The sequence below is a fragment of the Chelonia mydas genome, chromosome 6 (genome assembly GCF_015237465.2).
Source record: "Chelonia mydas isolate rCheMyd1 chromosome 6, rCheMyd1.pri.v2, whole genome shotgun sequence".
Lineage (NCBI taxonomy): Eukaryota > Metazoa > Chordata > Testudines > Cheloniidae > Chelonia > Chelonia mydas.
This window is the reverse complement of record NC_051246.2, coordinates 59,149,547-59,169,535: the sequence shown is the minus strand read 5'-3', so window position 1 is coordinate 59,169,535 and position 19,989 is coordinate 59,149,547. Positions and strand designations below refer to the sequence as shown.

The 19,989-nt window shown below is 44.3% G+C and overlaps 1 protein-coding gene across 12 annotated transcripts in view; it reads right to left on the bottom strand.

Annotated features, from left to right (window-relative positions):
- Positions 1–19,989, bottom strand: part of TSPAN18 (tetraspanin 18) — a 173,421-nt gene that overhangs the window by 77,998 nt on the left and 75,434 nt on the right. For 8 of the 12 annotated variants that reach the window (XM_043548768.1, XM_043548765.1, XM_043548769.1 and 5 more), the window contains one exon: positions 4,337–4,465. The gene's annotated coding sequence lies outside the window, so the exon portion shown is untranslated. Of the gene's footprint in view, positions 1–706; positions 728–3,066; positions 3,100–4,336; positions 4,466–19,989 lie in introns of those variants that run through there. The other 4 variants (XM_043548772.1, XM_043548762.1, XM_043548764.1 and 1 more) reach the window with 2 other exon arrangements.

Below are 19,989 nucleotides of genomic sequence, written 5' to 3'. Positions count from 1 at the left end.
TGTAAATGTTCTCCTGAGCTTGACTCATTCACCCATCCCCCCTTCTGATTGGTGCCACAAGTCCTTCTCAGTATTTCAAAATTGTTCTTGTCAGGCCAGACAGGCCTCAGCAGCTAAATATCACAGCTGTCTGTGATTTCTGCTGACTGTTCAAACACTCTATCTGCTTCCCTTCAAAGGGAAAGGATATGGTAGGAAAACATTATGGCTATGGCTATGCAGAATTAAGTTGGACTCTTACCTAGTTCTTACCCCTAATCCCACTTCCTGTCCACACAGAAAAAACTCTGTCCCAGGTTTGGAGGTACTTTCAGCCCGAGCTAGCTGACCCAGCTGGGGGTAGGCGAGAACCAAGTTCCAATTCAACTGACTGGAAACTATCCACTGTGCAGTGAGGACACAGGCTAAATCACTCCTGTGCAGACAGTCCTCCAATGGCCTTTCCAAAATTCTCCTCTCATGGGATATGCCTGCCTTGTAGTGCTCCCATCTGACCTAATGTAACATTATGGGCACTCCCTGCCTCAGTTTCCCTTCTCTCAGGGGCCCGTAAGACCTCCACACAGTCCAAAAGGGTGTAAGAAAAAATTCCCCTGCTGGGACTCTACTTTATTAAAATACAAATAAACTTGAAATAAATTCTCTTCCCTTGGGCTTAGGGGCTGTACAGCTGCTGTCCTGGGGGCCTCTGCTTTTCAGTCCTGACCTCTCTGGCCTGTAGTCACTCCTGCTGGCTCAGGGGTTGCACAACCCTCCTCTCCAGGAACTGTGGTCTCTTGGAGCTCCTCTTCCTTAGGAGAGCGAGTCTCTCTCTGAGCACCTCCTTGCAACTGAGCCCTGATGTTTATTTTATCAGGCCCAGGTGCTCGTTATTCAATTAACTACCAAGATAGGCCAGTTCCCCTTAAATTAGCTCATCATGGGTAGCCTGGGACCAAACTCTGCTTTAAGAGGCCAGCAACCCCATGACATCCCCTCAGCCGGTGGATAAGTTCTCCTGCAATTGACACAACTGACGGGAAAAAATCCCAAAGCATCTCAACTCAAAGACCCACAAAATATGCACACACACACAGGCAAGTGCTGAAAGAGTGAAAGCACAGTAACGTAGCTAGGGCTTTGCCATGGGAACGCTCAAACCTGGGGAAGGCTAATCTGGGCTGCTAAAACCCATGAGCCAATCTCCCAGGTTAACTCTGCAGTGTAGACACAGCCTTAGGATACATCATTACTGGAGAGTTTGCTTGAGTTCTTACTTGAGTATTGCCCTTAACCCTCTACTCCTCTAACACACAAAACCCTCTCACTTTAATTTAGTGGAGCTTTAAAACCAGACTTTGGCCTGGCCGCCAATCAATAGAGTTAATTTTGCAGTGAAGACATGTTGTCACCAGGGAAATGGGGTTGATCCAGTGCTAATGGAACTAGTCTCTGTCACTGAATGGAATGGAGAGAGCACAAGATGTGCAGATAAGTAGGCAGCCAAAACTGGCACAAGCCACCAAATTGCACCACATAAGACTTCAGTCTCAAGCAGTTTTACAAACAAAGCAAGAGTAGGTGAGGCATCCATGGTCTTCAGTGTTAACCCTCAGCTTCCTTTGTTAGCCGAGGACATGGGAGTACATCTATCCTCTTTCACACACTTCATTTTCTACCACTGTTTGCAGCTAAGGCGAACTGAGTAACGGGTAATGCTTGGCTCAGTGGCACTTCATTCAGCCTTGCCAGGTCTCCAAACCCAGCCTTCATTCCACCAGAAGGTATGAGCCTAACCGAATGAAAGTTGGGAACATCATACAAACAGATGGCAAGTTCTTTGGAAAGGCAGAACCAAGTTATAACAGAGTCCCACAATTCTGGAAATGGTCGTTAAGGACCTGTAAGCTGGGAGCAAAGGGAAGAAACTGCAAGTGGGTCACTGTACCAATGTCCAGCCACCGGCTTATCTCTAAAACAAGATAAAATGAAAGGCAAAGAGGATCTTTATTGGATACAAATGGGTTACAGGAAAATTCACAGTAGCAGCTTTTGCTCTTAACACTGCAGCAAAGCCTTAATAGTTTCTGTTACTTAGCATGATCAACTAAACTGGGACTAGAGACTCAAGGTGAAATCCACTGCATGCACTGGACACAGACACAGAAATCCACCTTGATCCCTCTTGTCTACATATTCCATGCACAAAAGCAGAACAAAACTCATGAAGAGATGGAAAGAAGCTGACTATAAAAATCAATCTTTTGAATTAGTTTAGCAAGATGCTGCTTTTCCCATATGCTTAGAAGTGCCCTGTATGGAGTCTCAAACAATAGGCGAGGCTGGGTGTTGGAGTAAAAACAAGGGACTCTCTACTGGTACCCACTCTCCATTTCCCCTGATGTCAGGTTGTTGTTTTGTGGGTTTTTTGGTGACTGCACTAAGAGGGGTCAATGGCTCCCAGCTAGAGAAATGCAGCTTCTGACAGGACCACCACCATGATTTATATTTTGTGTGTGCCTTGTATTCCACAACACCAACTCTAATGCAGTCCTTTTAAAAGGTAGCAGCAAGATAAGTGTGTGAGAATGGGAGAGTACATGTGGCATATCCTATGCAATTTGTCTTCCTAGGATTTCTGAAACTCACAAAGGAGTTAAGTCTGGCAGGGATACCAAGGAAGGAAAATCCCAGAGGCAAATGCTTTCCCCTCCTCTAAGACATGCAGCAGCCAACCTCCAAGTAGAACTCCGCTGAAAAGGAATTGGTTATGGCATTTAAAATCAATGGATAATTTGACTTTGGACTCAACAGGCAACCCTTCTTCCCCTCCAAATACTAAATCCATGTAACTCTATCCCCAAAGCTTAGAAAATACTATGATGATAAATACAGTCATTATAGTAAAATTTTATAGGCTATGTTACATTGTCTTGGCCAATAAATCTTGGTATCAGTGGCTTACTTGGTGTTTGTTAAACCAGTCCAGATGCTTTAGAAAGAAAGTGATTGATCTAGCTACTGAAATTGGCCCCAAACCTCCCAACGACACAAAGCAACAAGATTAAAATTTTGCTCTTTACTCACAGAGGGTAACTCAGGTCTGACAGTCTATGCTCCCTGAAAACACAGAAAAAGGGACACCAGGGTAAAGGATAGAAAACAGAGGCTGACTAACAGGAAAAGCTTCCCTCCAGGAGGATCACTTAGGATGCTGGACAGTTTCCCAAGGGTAATGCTGGGAGCCTCCTCCACTGGAATATCTAAAACTAGATTGGACAATGTTCTGGTGAGGTCTGTAGGGAAGGACCCTTCATTTGCCTTTGTGTGGAGGGAAGGGGTAGTCTAAACAAGATCTATTAGGGATGCCTCAGCTCTAATTTCTCTGATTATATGTTCAACTGCTTCTTCCACCAAGTCCTTTCAGTAAATACTGCCAGAGGCTACAGCATTCATCAAAGAAAGGGCTGGGGCCAGTATACAGAGGGATACAGAGATCCTCCAGCAATGTCAAACCAGATGCAAGGACACCAAATTCATACAGTCCAGTCAACTTGTCTATGAGAGAAACTGAAATTCAGCTCAGAGTCCAGCACCAGAGTGCTCCAGTGCCACTGACAAAACTGCCCCAGATAGTCTCCAGCAAGAGAAGACAACACAACAGCTTTGCATTCCTCTTTAGTTTCCAGCAATATTGTTCTTCCTACAGGCATCTAACACAACTCACTGCCCTGCCAGGCCCTGAATAATGATGGATAAAAATGCTCCTGTGTTCTCACAGAGAAAAGTCTGTGGGTACCAGTCACGACAGGCAAATACAAGATGCCAAGCAGAGGGCATCAAATTTTATGATCTGAAACACACACCCTAGGCACTCACGCTAAACCAAACATGGCTAGTGCAGCCTTATGGTGCTTCTAACAAGGAGCTGCGCGTGGCCAGCCTTCTCAATACAGTGCAGGAAACAGAGTCCTCCCATCACTTTCTACTAATTGCATCTGCAGTGGTCAAGGGTTAAGGGGGAGGTAAACAGATGAATTCAATAGACTCTGGAATAGTGTCTCAAGGGAAATAGGGAAAATCCCATCATTTAGAACAAGACAGGGGAATACACTGCAAGGGAGCTATGTTGGCCTATTTGAGGATTAGGGAGTTGGAATAGAAGGTGCCATCTTTTCTAGCTCCAGTTTCCATGAGTCAGCATAATGCAGAGTTTCACCCCTAGAACTACATGGTGGTGCAGCCACTCTAGAAACAAACCAGGGAAGATTCCTCAGCTGAAAGCAGCACAGTGAACAAGCACTGGCCAGCCTGGTGCCAGCAGAGTTAGAAGTGCTAACAGAGCCGCCTCCCTTACCTGAGTGCTGCCCGGTGACAGGTTTTCAGCGCAATACTTGTTCTTTTCCAGAAGTGAGGTTGAGGTAAGCATGCGTCAATCAGGATCTCCTTTCTTCATTGATCTGCTGGTGCTACTGGGCTGACTGACCTGTCAGGGACAAAAAACAAACAAAATAAATACACCCTAGTGTCAGGAACTGGGAGAAGATTTCAGCCTTCATTTAGTCACTTCTGCTTATGCAGGCACTTGTCAAAAGTTCCTTGAGTGCCTGAATTAACTCAGTGAAAAAACACAACTTCTCCAGGCATAAATGCAGCAAATTCCCCAAGGGGCAATCCCTTTTCACTCCTCAATGCCACGCCTAAGTAGCCAGCCAGGGCACAGTGGGCCCTTTACAGAGAAGGAGGAATCTGTCCACCAAGGCTATGAAGCATCAACAGAGTTGCTCTGAATCTGTTACTGACTCTTCAGGAGCAGAGCGGCCTCCCCAGAGGTTACACAGGGTTTCATGGTTGGCGCATTCACAGAGTCAGGGATTCCCTGACCTCCAGGCATAGGGGCAGCACAGAAAGAGGCTAGAAGATGGGGATGAAAGGAAAGAAAGCAGCATCAAGGCCAGCATGGCTGGTAGAGTGAAAGAAATAAGGACACAATAAATGAGATCCAAGATGTAAGCTGGGGCAGACATTTGAAAGATGAAGACAAGAAATGTAAAGTCAGTGAAGTGGCAGAGGGAGCGAAGGGAGCACTGAAAGAGGGAGAGGAATGATCTGACTGGGCAAGGAAGATGTATTTTGGATGCACTGGTGTGGAGTGACAGGAATGACAAGGAGGTTGGAGAAGAAGAGGCTGTAGTGATCAAGGAGGAACAGTTTTTGCCTTTGGGACAGAAAGGTGGGAGCAGATTGTCAACAGGTTGTGAGGAAGTTACAAGACTTGGTAACAGTTGGGATGTGTAGGAAGGCAGAGAGGATGGAGTCAAAGATGACCCCACAGTAGCGATGCTATGTGACCTGGAGGAGACCTGCTGTCCACAACAGTGGAGAAAGGCAAAAGTGGAGAGGAGGTTGGGAAGAACAATAAGGAGCTCGTTTTTATCCCTGTTAATTAGAGCTGCCAGTGAGCCACCCAGGATGAGGTGATGGAGAGACTAGGGTCACCAGACGTCTCGATTTTTAGTTCTTTGTCCTGCGTCCCGACCAATGCACGGTCGGGATGCCATTTGTCCCGATATTGTGGCTTTGGCCACTCCGGCGGTTTTTGTTTTTTTTTTTTGCTTCAGCAGCTCCACTCCAGCCGCCTTTTTTTTGTGGCTTCCCCCATGTGTCCCGATATTTTGTCCATTTCATCTGGTCACCCTAGGAGAGACAGACTAGCTAGAGAGAAACAGGACAGGAAATAAAAGCTGAATCCTTGTGAACGGATCAAGTCTCTCAGGGATGAGGTATTGAATGAGAAGAGAAGGGGCACAAAACACTGTGCAACTTCCCCTCTTCCTCCATTTTCTGTGTAACTCCCAAGGAGATGCTGAATGAGCCACTTAGAAGTAGGAGTTGAACAAAGAGAGGAGAAGACTGAAAAAGCCAAAGGAGGAGGGGTTATCGGGGAGGAAGAAGTGATCAGCAGCATCAAACACTGCAGAAAGTTCAAGGAGGAGGAGGACAGAGAAAGCGGCCACAAGGATTGCCCAGGGAGAGACTATTCGAGACTTTGTCGACTGACATTTCACTGGTGTGGGGAGGGTGGAAGGCAGATTGGCAAGTTTCTGGCTGTGTGTTTCAGAGAAGTAGTAGTTGTAAATGGTAAGAAGAGGGCAGCAAGCGGATGGTGAAGGTGTAGGGAGGCAATGAAAATGGACAAAGATACATGACTAGCTAGGAGGGGATGGGTTCCATGGGAAAAGTTGGAGGGGATGTACATAGTGAGTAAACAAAAGACCTTGTAGTCAGTGTTTGGGGTAAAGGAGGAAGGGCCCTTGGGAGAGAAGCAGGTAGAGGAAGGTCATACCAGATCTTCTCAGTCTTCCCCTTGGAGAAGTCAGTAGGATGCTGGGAAGAGAGGGGGGAGAAGCACATGCCATACAGAGTAGTTGCTCTGCAGCTCTCTCCCTCTCTACTAAGCAACGTTGGGTCTGGATCGCACTCTCACTGACAGATGGGATTCAGACAGGAACTGGCGCAACACAAACCTATGCCAGAGTGGTTACAGGGCTTCTCTCTCTCCTCACATTCCCCCTTCACCACCTCTCTCCTCTGACTAGCACAGCTCTGGCATCCCCTGTGCCCTATCTAGTGCCAGATATCACACACCGGTCTGGAGTTTTAGCCTCTCACAGCATAGGAGGCCAGAGAGTGTAACAAATGCATTCATGGTTCAGGAGAAAAGATAGAAGACAAGCTCCTTTCAATCACCCACCAGACTATCCTGGTGAAGCACACTGAGATGGGGGCGCAGCACAGCATACCAAGCCTCCGTTCCCTGGTGTGCTCTCTGAACGAGCCAGCCAGCACGAGCTAGCACAGCACTAATTTTGCTAGCCAGCAAAATGTAAATGTCATTAGTGTTCAGCAAGCTAGTGAGTGCTAATGTCATGCCAGGCCGCGTTCAATTAGATCCCTATCATGCACACTGGTATCAGCATCTCTCCCCTCCACCCCCTAAAACACCTTTGCCTTCCCCAGACAGTGTTATTTCATACTTCCCAGATTTAAAAAAGGATGGAAACCTGAACTCTAAATGTTGGGACCAGGTCTGACACAGCCAGACTTGTGACACATACACCTCCTATGTCGTTAATTCAGCATTCGTAGAGTGGTAGCATAGTCCCCTGGTCTAACAGCTACACGAACAGTCAGGATCTCTTCTTGGCTCTGACACTGGCTTGCTACATGACCTTAGGCAAGTCAATTAGGAATACATTTTCAGCTAAATCTTCCCTCCATCTTTCACATATGTACACATACATACTTGCTCCCTGCACTTCACAGATGCAAGCACCTAAGGCTGCTATATATTCCAAACAGATGCACCTATGCAAGTGCCAGACTATTTAAAGGGAGAAAAGTAGTATTGACATGAGTGCAGCTGGTTGCATGTACAAAGTGTAAGCACAGATGCTTGTGTGTGCAATTTTGTCCATGCACGTGAGTAGATTGCCCATGGAAATCTACTCCATTAATCTCTTTAAACCCTGTTTCTTCAAATGTACAATAGGGATATTTTCCTGCCTCTTGGGGGGGCTAATTCATTCATGTTTATAAAGTGAGACTATCTGATGGAAGGTTTCATAGGCAGGTGCACAAATTACCATGAATCATCAAAGATTCGATTCGGTGACATTTTTAGTAACAATTTTCCCATTCCGTTAGGAAGGTATAGTGCTGCCCTTGTAGGTAACGACTGTTCATTGTCTGAGGCCATTTCAACCTATGCACCACTAGAAACAGAAGCACAGGGCTGTACCATAGTTAGGGTCACTAATGTTATATTTTGAGTTGTGTGTGTTCTCGTGAGAGACATTTATTCATGTACCTTCAGTCATCGCTAATCATAGAGTTAGAAGGGATCACAAGGGTCATGTAGTCTAACCTCCTGCCAAGATGCAGGATTTGTTGTGTCTAAACCATCCAAGACAGATGGCTATCCAGCCTCCTTTTGAAAAGCTCCAGTGAAGAAGCTTCCACAACCTCCCTCGGCAGTCTGTTCCATTGTCCTACTGTTCTTACAGTTAGGAAGTTTTTCCTGAGATTTAATCTAAATCTGCTATGCTGTAATTTGAACATATTCCATCTTGTCCAGCCCTCTGTGCTAAAGGAGGACAACTTTTGTCCATCTTTTTATGGCAGCTTTTCAAGAATCTAAAGACTGCTATCGTATCTACCCTTAATTTCCTCTTTTCCAAACTAAACCTACCCAGTTCCTTCAGCCTTTGCTCATATGGCTTGCATTCCATCCCTTTGATCATTTTTGTCACTCACCTCTGATCTTTCCCAGTTTCGCTACATGCTGTCTATACATTGGTGACCAAAATTGAACACAATACTTCAGCTGAGGCCTAACCAGCACAGAATACAGTGGTATTATCACTACCTGTAACTTGCATGCTATGCCTCTGTTAATGCAACCTAAAATTGCATTTGCTTTTTTTGCAACAGCATCAAATTGCTGACTCATGTTGAGGTTGTGATCCACCACAACTCCCAGATCTTTCTCAGCAGTGCTGCTGCCGAGCCAGTTTCCCCCAATTCTGCATTTGTGCATTTGGTTTTTCTTCCCTAAGTGTAGCAACTCACATTTGTCTTTGTTGAATTTCATTTTGTTGTCTATAGGCCAGCTCTGCAATTCATCAAGATCCCTCTGAATTTTAACTCTATCCTCCAAAGTATTGGCCATCCCCCTAGCTTTGTGTCATCTGCAAACTTCATCAGTATGCTCTCTAGGTCATCCAGGTCATTAATAAAGATGTTAAACACCAGACGCAGAACAGATCCCAGTGGAACCCCACTTAAGACTTCCCTCCAACCCGACATCATTCCATTAATAGTTACTCTTTGTTTGTGGTGGTTTAACCAATTATGTATCCACTTAATGGTAGTTCCGTTGAGTCTACATTTCTCCAGGTTACTTATCACAATGTCATGTGGGACGTGTTGAAGTCCAGATATATTAATGTCCACCACATTCCCCCAATCCACCAGTTACCCTGATCATGGAATATTATAGACAGAAAAGACTTATTAGGTCATTTAGTCCATCCCTCCTAGCCAATGAAATATTGTGCCCTTCCTTGTCCAATATTTGGTCCAATCCAGTTCTGAACAGTGGAAGAAATGGGACTACCCTTCTTTCATTTGCCAGACCATTGCGAAGTCTAAAAGATCTCATGATTAGGGATTTCTCATATAAACTGTCTACATTAATTTCATCCCTTTACTCCCAGCCCACCTATAATAAATCTGGTAACATGGTGATGTTAGTACTATAAGAAGACAGGAAGCCATCTACAGTAGGTCTGCCTCTCCAATCGGTTAGGAGCTCAAACTCCTCTGCAACCTCTACACACTTTCATCTTGCTGTGATATCTACAATTCCATTCATAGCCATTTGTCACCTTTGATAATTAAATCCAGTCATTGTATTCTCTGGTCTGGTAAGTGCACTAGGAATTTATTTTCACACTGTGGCTCCAGTTTGGACAGTAGATGCCAGTTTGTAGCTTCTTGCTGCTGTACCCTCTCTCTCAAATCCTGTGTCCTACCCTGCAGCCCAGGTGCCCAGAGGTGATGGGGAAAAGTTCTCCACCACTAGGCTGAAATTAACTCCTACATCTTGCAGTCTATAAGGGCACTGGCACTGGATTGGTGTATGTAGAAGCAGAGCCATCAGTCTTTCTCGGTTCAGTTCCCAGCTCACCCTAACATCAAAGTGTTGTGTGACAGTGAGCAGATGCCCCCTCCATGTGCAGGCTCTACAGATTCTGCCTACCAGCTCTGACACCAGGGAAGTAAGGAGTCCCTCTTCTGTACACACCTCAGTGAAATTTCCTCATATGTGATCCCCCTTTCTCTGTACCCCTGCTGTTTCTAGAACAGCCTTGAGCATAATAAAAGTTCCTAGAGTTGTGCATAGCCACCCAAGTGTGCTCACACATGTCCCTTATACAATGTAATATTGAGATCTCCTCCACAAATTTGGTGTTTGTGGCTCACAGCCTTATGTTGGTTTAAAGAGCGCAGCTTGGTTCAGTGCTTGAGATTAAAAGGTTCTATTCAGCCCTGCTCACAGATCCTTCTCCTGCCAACATTTGTTAGCTCTGTGGCACTGAGGGGTGGATGCCTTTCTTGTGGGTTTTTCTGATCCCTCTATACTTCCACAATGATGCACATGGGCATAAAAACACAATTAACCAGGCACAATGAATAGAGAGTGAGAGACAGAGAAGACAATGATGAAAGAAACGTCTAAGCGGAATGTTTCTGTAAATCATGAGCAACACCAAACAGATGTAAATCCAGCCAATGTCTCATTACATTTTACAGCTACCATGATGTAAATCTCTGTACATTAAATACAGTTAAGATGCAGCCACGGTCTTAGCACTAATTTGATAGATGCTGAGATGAGCTGCATCGTTAATCAACATCTCAGCCTGAAACATGGTAAAAAGCTGTCTGCTCCTTGTTTGATGTGTGTATTTATTTACATAGACAGCTCACCAGCATGCTGAAAGGCTGATGAGTATATGGTAGCTTTCCATTTTAAAGCATGCCACCAGGCACTCTGCATGAAGTGGGTTGTCTGGCCAGTGTCACCGGTTTCCATTTATTTCCTTTGGGGGTGCAGGGATGGGGCATCTCACCTCTGTGTCAGACATGACATATCACAGACTTGGCTCCTCGTCAACAACTTGCTATCAGAACACAAGAAAGCACTTCCAAATTTGGCCTCTGCAGCAGCACCACTCACTTCAAAGGCTCTGCACCAGCCTCAGGGACTTCGGTACCTTTGATACGAACATGAGAAAAGTCCCTTGAACACAAGTTGTACACGGCTCCTTGTGCAAAAAAAGGGGAGCTAACTTAACAAGATAGGAAGTTAATTAAGTGGGTAAAATCCCACAGGTTGGAGGAACAGCTGAGGAATTATCTATCAGGTCAGTAATGAGGAACAAAAACCCCTCACACAGACATTAACAGCTTGACATTAATCTCACACAGACATTAACAGCATTCCAGACCTGGTACAAGACTTGGAGTTCCCCATAGCGGCATATGCAGCAGGAGCAGCAGATCAAGCACTGGGCAAAACACATTTTGCCCACCTGAGGGTGATGCTGGCAATGTGCCCATAGGCTCACACCTATCCAGCATAAAATGGACCAGGTTATAGCAACCCACCTCTTTCACATGAGAATTGAGCCCATGGAGACCATAAACCCCATGTTGCAATGCTCTGTCATGCTCCCAGCAGTCTGGCTGCACTACACACAACACCACATGCTGAAGGGCCTGATTCTGCTCTTCGCGCAAATCAGGAACAGCTCAGTTGAAATCAGAGGTGATAGTCTGGTGTAAGACCAGTGTGAGAATCAGAATCAGGCTCAGAGTTTCCATGTAGCACACTTTATCGAAAAGGAAAGTAGCCATGGGCCATGCTGCAGCCCCTGAAGTTTTGTTTTTGACCATCCCTGTATCAGAGAAATTAAAATGAGGTTCAGAGAGGGCAGAGGGGGAGATAATAGTGAACAGGTGACCCACAACCTACTTGATCAGGTGCTGAACAACTCCACTTCCTTTACCCCACAACATCTCCCTAGGCTGCTTACCATTAAAAAGACAGCATTGCTCACCCATTACCACTCAGCAGCATCGAAGAATGCAATTATTTCCTATTCTATGTATAGGAAAATACTGTGTGTTTGCTCAGATGCCACTCAACAGCACGCCATGACTTTTTAATGGCAGTCACTGCAATAGTGACCCTCATGACATAAGCATCATCAGCAAAAAGGCACTATTATCCCCATTTCACAGATGGGAAACAGACAGAGAGATAAAGGAAGTGACTTGCCCAGAAGATCACACAGTCTGTGTCAGAGATGGGAAATGAACCAAGATCTCCTTAGTCTCAATCCAGTGCTTTAGTCCGAAGATTCCTTCTCACTCTCTGCCTTTCCCTCTGTTTTTTTTTATTAGTTGTTCATGATGTTCTGTAATTAAGTACTGTATAAAAGCCCATACTCAAAAATTCAATCACCAATCCACTGACAACACTGTGAACAAAGAATTCCCATCTGGCATGCAGAAACCTCCCCAAGGAGACTGATTTCTTTATGTCATATGCTGTATGTATGGCAAAACACCTCCAGCATTCGACACAGGTTTTGATATATTTAATTGCAGGGCATTTTGCTGACCTGACCAATTAGAACAATGTTGCAGTGCATGTATTCCTGAAGCAGATGTTTCATACATTACCTGCACCTTATCAATCAACACAGTTAATACCCCTACCATATGAGATAATTATTTTGCAATTACATTGAAACGAATGATATTTCTTGCAAAGGTTTCATTAATTATCCAGGCTTGCCAAAGGGTAGGGATAATGGAATATTTTCCCATCATCGCTGCCTCTCATTAATCCCAATGCCCTCCTGGCCCAAAATCTATTGGAGAAAGAAACTGAAGGTGCTTCCTGAGTGATAGGATTATATTATCTACTCTAAGGGAGCAGGGTCCCTAATAAAAACATCTGCATTAACAACGGCAATTTACATGTTGTTCTTTTAACCAGCACTCCCTTTGTTTTTCTACATTTAAAACGTCTGGATTCTAGGAACCACCATCTTCAGTGTAACCCTTTTAAAAATTATTCCTTCTTTATTGACTCAGGGGCTGCAATTTCTGTTGGCTTGAACTATTAATTGAGATTTGCTGTTGCTTTTCCCTTCCTTTCCCTGGTGGCAGACACTGGCTGCTCTTTGGAATTACGAGGCTCTGGCACTAGTGCTTTCACGTTCAAAGCTGCCACTTTATGAGCTCTGATAATCTGGGTATTTTGTACCACTCATTTTCTCAGGTCCTCTTCTCCCTCCTGCATCTCCTTCCTCACATTCATCTGAGCAAACACACGATAATGTCGCCTCTTGACACCTTTAGGAAGGATTTTCCAAGAATGATTGAAGCATCAGAGGAAAAGCTGAGCTCCAGACGATGTACAGCAAGGGTCTGAGTCTGCATTGCTGGCAATTCAAGTATCCTGTGACAGAGAGCTTACTCTGGCCAGGTTTTGATTCTCCCTTTCAGAATTTAGTGCCATTTGTTCATTCCATTGGAGACTCTGGGCATCTCCAGCATACATTTTTACTAGTTCAGTGCTTTAAGAGATTTCCAAGGGAAAGAAACTGGTATGCAAGGGGGTATTTTATAGCCTTGTATATCTCTTCAACTCTCTCTTGGAATGCATGCTTAATACCTCATAGCTAGTATCTCTGGTTTATATCTTCTTCAGATCCCCTTTCTCTAAACAAACTCCAGCCTTCCCACCAAACACAAAACATTCCTCTTAAGATCCAATTATTTTTCTTTAAAAGAAAAACAAAGAAATAACAATTTTAAAGGACTTAGCAATGATATTTCAAGAGAGACAAGCTCAAACAAACCCATAACTGCATGGTAGAGACAAAGGAGAAAGCCATAGGCAGGTATTTATGGAAAAGGATAAACAGTGCTATTCCATTATCCTCTAGAAATGAAGACTCAAAGCTTGTAAAATTCCCTTCCCACCCCTCCACTCAATCTAAACCGTTATGACCACAAACCAAAGCTATTACATATTGTGAGTCTTGGCATTTTCGTCATCTTCCAAATATCTAGCACATGGCTCAAAGGTTTAAACATAAAGGTTTCACTAATTCAGACCAATGAGTTTTGTGGTTAGTGCATGAAATGAGATTGCCAAGTGCAAAGGAAAATTGTTTCTCTGAGCACAAAAGAAAAACACTAAAACCCCTTAGCCCGCAAACTTTCTGCTTACCAACTCCCTGCCCCACCCTCCCATTCCCTCATGAACTCCTTTACAAAATCAAAGGTAGTCCTAGCTCTGTTGACACAAAAAATAAACCCATAATTTAAAAAAGCAAGGAATTTACCACAGTTCACTTTCAAATTATCAATCACACTCTGCATAAGGCTGTTCTAGAGGGACAGATCAACATCATTGCAGGGTATAAATAAGATTCCTGAAAGAAATGCTGATGGGAGTTAACCAGATTAGAGCAGTTTTATATTAAAGGCAGCTTTACACCAAGTCCTGTGGCGAAGGGAGTCTGCTCTACAGCCTTAGCTAACAGGCAGTTGGTTTTTAGCTCATGCGCTAGAGGCTCATGCACTAAGCTCCAGAGGTCCCAGGTTCAATCCCTCCCGCTGACGACCGGGGTCTGTCGGTGTTACGCTATTCCCTGCTGAGATAGATGTACACATGCTAGCTCTGCTCAAGCTAACAAGGTAAAAAGTGACAATGTAGCCAAAGTGGCAGGGGCAGCAACTTGGGCTAGCCTCCCAAGTACAACCCCATCTGCAGGGCCGTCCCTAGGAGAGTGCAGGGCCTGGGGCAGAAGTGACAAATCCATCACTTCTGGGACCGACCCGCCACTTCTGGGACCAACCGTGCCAGCCAATCGCACTGGCCCATGGGGCCCCGCAAAGCACGAGGCCTGGAGCAGTCACCCTGATTCACCATACCCAAGGAATGGCTCTGCCCATCTGAGTACATGAGGTGGGGGCAAGAGTTTAGCTGCTGTGACCATATTGCTATTTTTAGCTCACTAGTCTGAGCAGAGCCAGCGTGTGTACATCTAGCTAAACTGGGAATTACACCTCCCAGCTGTAGTACAGATGTCACCCTTAGTGTTAGCTAACCAGGGTCTGACCATGCAACAGATCTACTCACTGAGGAAAGGCTGTAGGATTGGCCCCTAAAGGAAGAAGAGTCTCAGAATTTTCAATCTTTTTGGCACCATCATCACCAACAATAGAGAGCCAGGAGCTGCGAGGGTCATTTTCAGAGTGACGCCAGAATGGACTACTGATAGCACAAGTCTGTGTGGATGGAGCCCACTCCTCTGAGGCTTCCAAACACATATGCCCTAATTCATCATGGATGGCTATCCAAGAACATCAGTAGCTGGAAGGGGTGAAGAGTCAGAACTTCTGGAAATAAACAATAAACAGTGCACAATGAACCACACAGTGCAAGGAGGGATTCAACGTTAACAAGGTGGTGGAAGATAGGATCATTCTGCCTTTTCCTCCAGTAGAATGAAAACCTCATTTCCAGGAGACAGGCAGCTCTTACAACCCCACAGCATCTAAAAAAGGCGTAATGGCTTCCTAACACTCAAATCCTTCAGGAGACAGCAAACTATAACAGACCACTTTTTATTTTTTATTTTTTTGCAATGCAAGGTAGAAAATGTGTGAGACAGTTCACTGGACCAAAACATATGTATTACTACCAAGAAACTTATTAGCAACCACAGCATGTGGTGAAAAGAAAAGATGAGGTCATGTTTTCCTCCAGCTAAAGCTCAGTTGTACAGCACCTTATGGCAGTTCTGTGCTGTATGGTATTTAGTGAAATTACAGTATGCAAGAGGGAACTACGGGGGGAGAGAGGGAAGGCTGTTTATTTCCTGTTGGTTACTTTCTCATGGCAGCATTCTTGAGGACTCTTGCCAGTTTACATTACTAGCACATGTGTCCCATTCTCAACTGTTTTTCATTAGTTCTTCACTTTTTCTTTCCACCCCATCCCAGAGTTTGCTGTTCTCTCCTTCTTTGTTCAATGGCTTTAACAACTGGAAAGCCCCAGAGTACAATAGAAGCCAGAAAGCATGGAAGTGGAAAGTTAGTTTGGTTGATGTTGCATTAACACCACATACATGGTAAAATATATAACACAGTGAGATGCCCCTGCTAACTCTGCAGCAATATCAAATGAACCCAGTGCCTAAAGTTCAGAGGATCTCAAAGCACTTTTAAAAGATAGGCAATTTTGATAAGCCCCATTTTACAGATGGAGAAACAGAAACAGAACACGGTCACAGAATATCAGTGAAAAAGTCACTCTGGTCTCTTGACACCCAGTAACCAGTGCTAATCACCAGTGCACTGCCTCTCTGTTGCACAGTTAAAGCTAGAGAAGTAATTTTCTGGGACAAAGATGCTACAGCAACAGAGGCAGGGAGTGATGCAATGCAAATCTTTAGGAGACAAGTGGAAAACCCAGCAGTTCTGAGCTGGTGAACAGAAGAGGTCCAGAAATCATCAAAAAGAACTATGCTCCCATTGAAATAGGTATTAAAAATCCCACTCACTACAGTGGAAGCAGGACTGAGCCCCCAAAGAATATTGCCCATAGAATAAAACCTTTTGGCCCACATTTTCAAGTGACTAGTGACTGAGTACCTCCATATCTGGGTGCCCAACTTGAGATGCTTTGAAGGGGGTTGATTTTCAGAAAGTGCTGAGCACCCGGTCCCTGAGGATCATGCCCCTTTAAGCAGCCTCAAATTAGGCACACAGACTAGGAGGTACTCAAAGTCACTAGTCAGTTTTGAAAATGTGGGCTTTTTGTCTTGCTAATCTATGCCATATTTTATGCCTCCCCCCATCCCTTAAGGCTCCACATCAGAACAAATACCTTATTTTAATATGTAATTTTCAAAACGTATGTTCTCTGTGCATGTGCTTATAACAATCCATAGAGGCTTGAAACCAAAACTTATTTTCTCAGCAATTTATTTTCCCTCCATTATGCTACTTTCTTCACTTGTAGGGTCTGCTCCTGAGAACTGGGCTATGCACTAAAGCGAATTGATTTTTTGGTTCACTAGCTGAACGAAAATATGTGAAAATGTTTTTTTGTTTCACATCGGCATGAAACAGATTTTTTGGTTTCCTCAGCGAAACAAAATACTAAAAAAAAAAAAAAAATTCATTTTGGGTCAGTTGAAACCAAGATATTTTGCTTTGGGGCATGGATAAACACGAGGAGGCGGCACGTCCCCATTTTATATCCTAGTAGGCCAGTGGTTATGACTCTCACCTACTATGGGGGGACCCAACTTTGACTCTCTGCTCTGGGGCAGGGACGTGAACCCTGGTCTCCTCACTCCCAAGACAGTGGTTTAACCATCAGGCTATTGGCTATTCGGGGGTGCATTTCTCTCAATCTCTCCTGCTGAAGCTGCTCTACTTTGTCTAAATAATTAAATATTCACTGGAAAAGGGACTGGACCTCGGGTGCCAGCTTCCCATGGGAGTGGCCTAACCACCAGGCTACAGAGTGATTCTCTCTTTCTCTGGCCCAATTAATAGTTAAATATTTATACAAAATGTAACAACATCAGGAGAGACTGAAAGAGACTTACCTCAGAGTACACTATACCCATTAATTAGAGTACTTGCCTGGGATATGGAAGAGAATGGAAAACTTGTGTTCAAATTCCTGGTCCAAATCAGGCAGTGTGAGGTCCTGAAGGTGGGTATTCCAGATGAGTGCTCTGACCATTGAGCCAGAAGGCAAAAGGGGGGCACAGGCACCATCACCACCACCTGTTATGAATCTACCCCAAAACATTTATTTTTGGCCAAAACTATTTGGCAAATTTGACATGAATTTGTGAATAATTTTGGGTCAACCAAAACAGCATTTTTTGATGAATAAACTCTTAGTCTGAAAAAATTCTCCCAGCTTTACTATGCACACTGGTTTGTTATTGTAGGGTTATGCCTCACAGGTGGGGCTGTGCACCCGGTTTTATTTTTTATAGGGTTGCCTGTGAATTCTTACTGCAAATGAGCATGGCTTCACTGACGCCTAATTCCTTCCCTCACTAATTTGTATTGTTTCCGTTCCCCCCCGCCACTATTGCAATAAACGTCACATTCTGCATGTCAGCATTTCACACCATGCTGGAAACCATGAGAGTGGGAAGAGCACGACACTTCCCGCAAGAGCTTGAGCAATCCTGACTGAGGAAGCGTGTGAACAAAAAGGAGTCTATTGGCCTGATAACATTAGCTTTTAAGAGAGCTCAGCTCTCATCTAAACCATTCCACGAGAATTATGATCTATGGCAGGCAGAATATGGGCTAATTAAGCAGAGTTTGCTCTCAACAAACCGCAAGAGGAAAAAAACAACAACTTTAAATTGCTTGAACTCTCCACTGAATTATTTGTTTTGGACTCATACAGAAATCAGGCTCCCGCTAATATCACCACAGTTCTGTCTCAGCCACTAAAGCAGGTAGCTTTCTTCAAGGTCTATATTCCATTCTAGATGAAGCCAGATCTATAAAAGATCTTCAGAATGGGACTTCCAGATGCTGTAAGCTGAGCAGAGCTCCTCCGGGGGGAAATCTCTCTTTTGGCTCACCTGGGAGAAACTGCTGCCTACAATCCATTATTAGCTAAGACAGCTTACAGCGTCCGGCTACCAGTTGGCAAGACTCAGCAGTCTGCAGACAGCTGAGGCAAGGACCATAAAGGAATAGTTTCAGACAGCTGAGAAATGTTTTCAGGTGCGTGGGAAGTCAGCCCAGGAATCAGGAGAAGGCTGTGGGTTCATGAAACTCACTCTCTTTTGCAAATGTGCAGCCCAACCCTAAGCTTTAGACACCAGGTCGTGAAGGAGAGTTTAAATCTTTGAGATTTTGAAGTCAGAAGCTACCCAGGCAGAGGTATTTATTCAACTCAGGTGTATCTAACTGAAGAATCAGATGCCTCCTGTAACTTGAAATAAGCAACTCTGAGTCCCACAAAGGTGAAAAGATTAAAATGGCATGGGCATGACTGGCCATCAAGCGTGCCCTACAACATATGTGCCAGAACCTCAGGAGTAGGATATATGATGCTAAAGCCCCTTCCCCAACACTGCTCCCTCAATATGGGATAAGTGGCATCATTTAAGCAAAAGAAATAGCTTGGGATTGCTAAGAGGGAAGAAGAAGATTCAACAACTAGCTTTCATCACAGCAGAGGAGAGGAGAAATAGCTTCTTATGCTCAACCAGCAGACAGACAGACATCCCCTCTGCCCTCTCTTAAGCGTTAATTTGCTAAGTCAGACAAAGTGGTGTGCTCTTAAGCAGGTTGCCTTCTTTCAGATGAGCACGTGTGTCTGCCCAACAATGAAACAAGAAAATACCTCATTTAAAAAAAAAAAAAAACCCACAAAAAAAAAAAAAAAAAACCACCACCACCAAAACCATGAGAGGCAACATCCAGATTCTGGACAATCCCCAGTAGGTCATTTTTCATCATATTGCAGTCAGCACACCCAGACTGCATAAGGAGCTCTTGAAGTAAAACACTGAGAGTCCCTAGCTGAAAGGAAACAAGGTGCTATACTTCAGGGACCAACAAAAGGAGCAGAGAGATGCAGCAAAGCAAATTCCGAAAGGCCTGATTCACAACACCTAACTGGCTTGTTGGCATATGGAGAAAAAACTGGAGAAGTATCTGAGACATTCCCATGAGGTTAGACACAAATGAGTATCTTATATTCTGGGCATCTGAGCTATGATCTTTTATCTTTACCCAGAACAGTTTTCTCCTATATGAAAGTGATAAAAGTACACATATCTTTATTGTCACCTTGGGAATAAAACAAAGAGAGTGTGCTTCCAGGAAGATGTTATGTGTAAGGGGTCCTCAACTCTGGAATGCACTCCCTGGACCTGCTGACCTCCAGAACACACAGCAAAGCTCATCATTGTACTTGGGCATTTGAGAAGTAAGGGGTGCACTAAGGGGTGCTGGAATATGCTGATCTCATATTTCTGGTTGGTCACTGTCCAATTATGGGGAGGTGTTTTTGTTTTGTTTTTTGAGGGTCATATGGACAAAGTTTGAAAGAGCACTTCCTGGGGATTTTAAAATCCATCAAAGGTGATGAATCTGGTACCATCAGTTAGTACATTGGAAGGAACAACTCCCACCCTAATAATCTATCTCAAAGCCAAACCAAGCAGAGCTCAGCCAGACCTGAAGGCTAGGGCCATTGGATGCACAGAAGAGGATTCCATTTGAAGGCTTCCATCGTTAGTAAAAAACAGACATGTACCTTGTTCTCATAACCAGACAGATTCACATAGACATAATTTA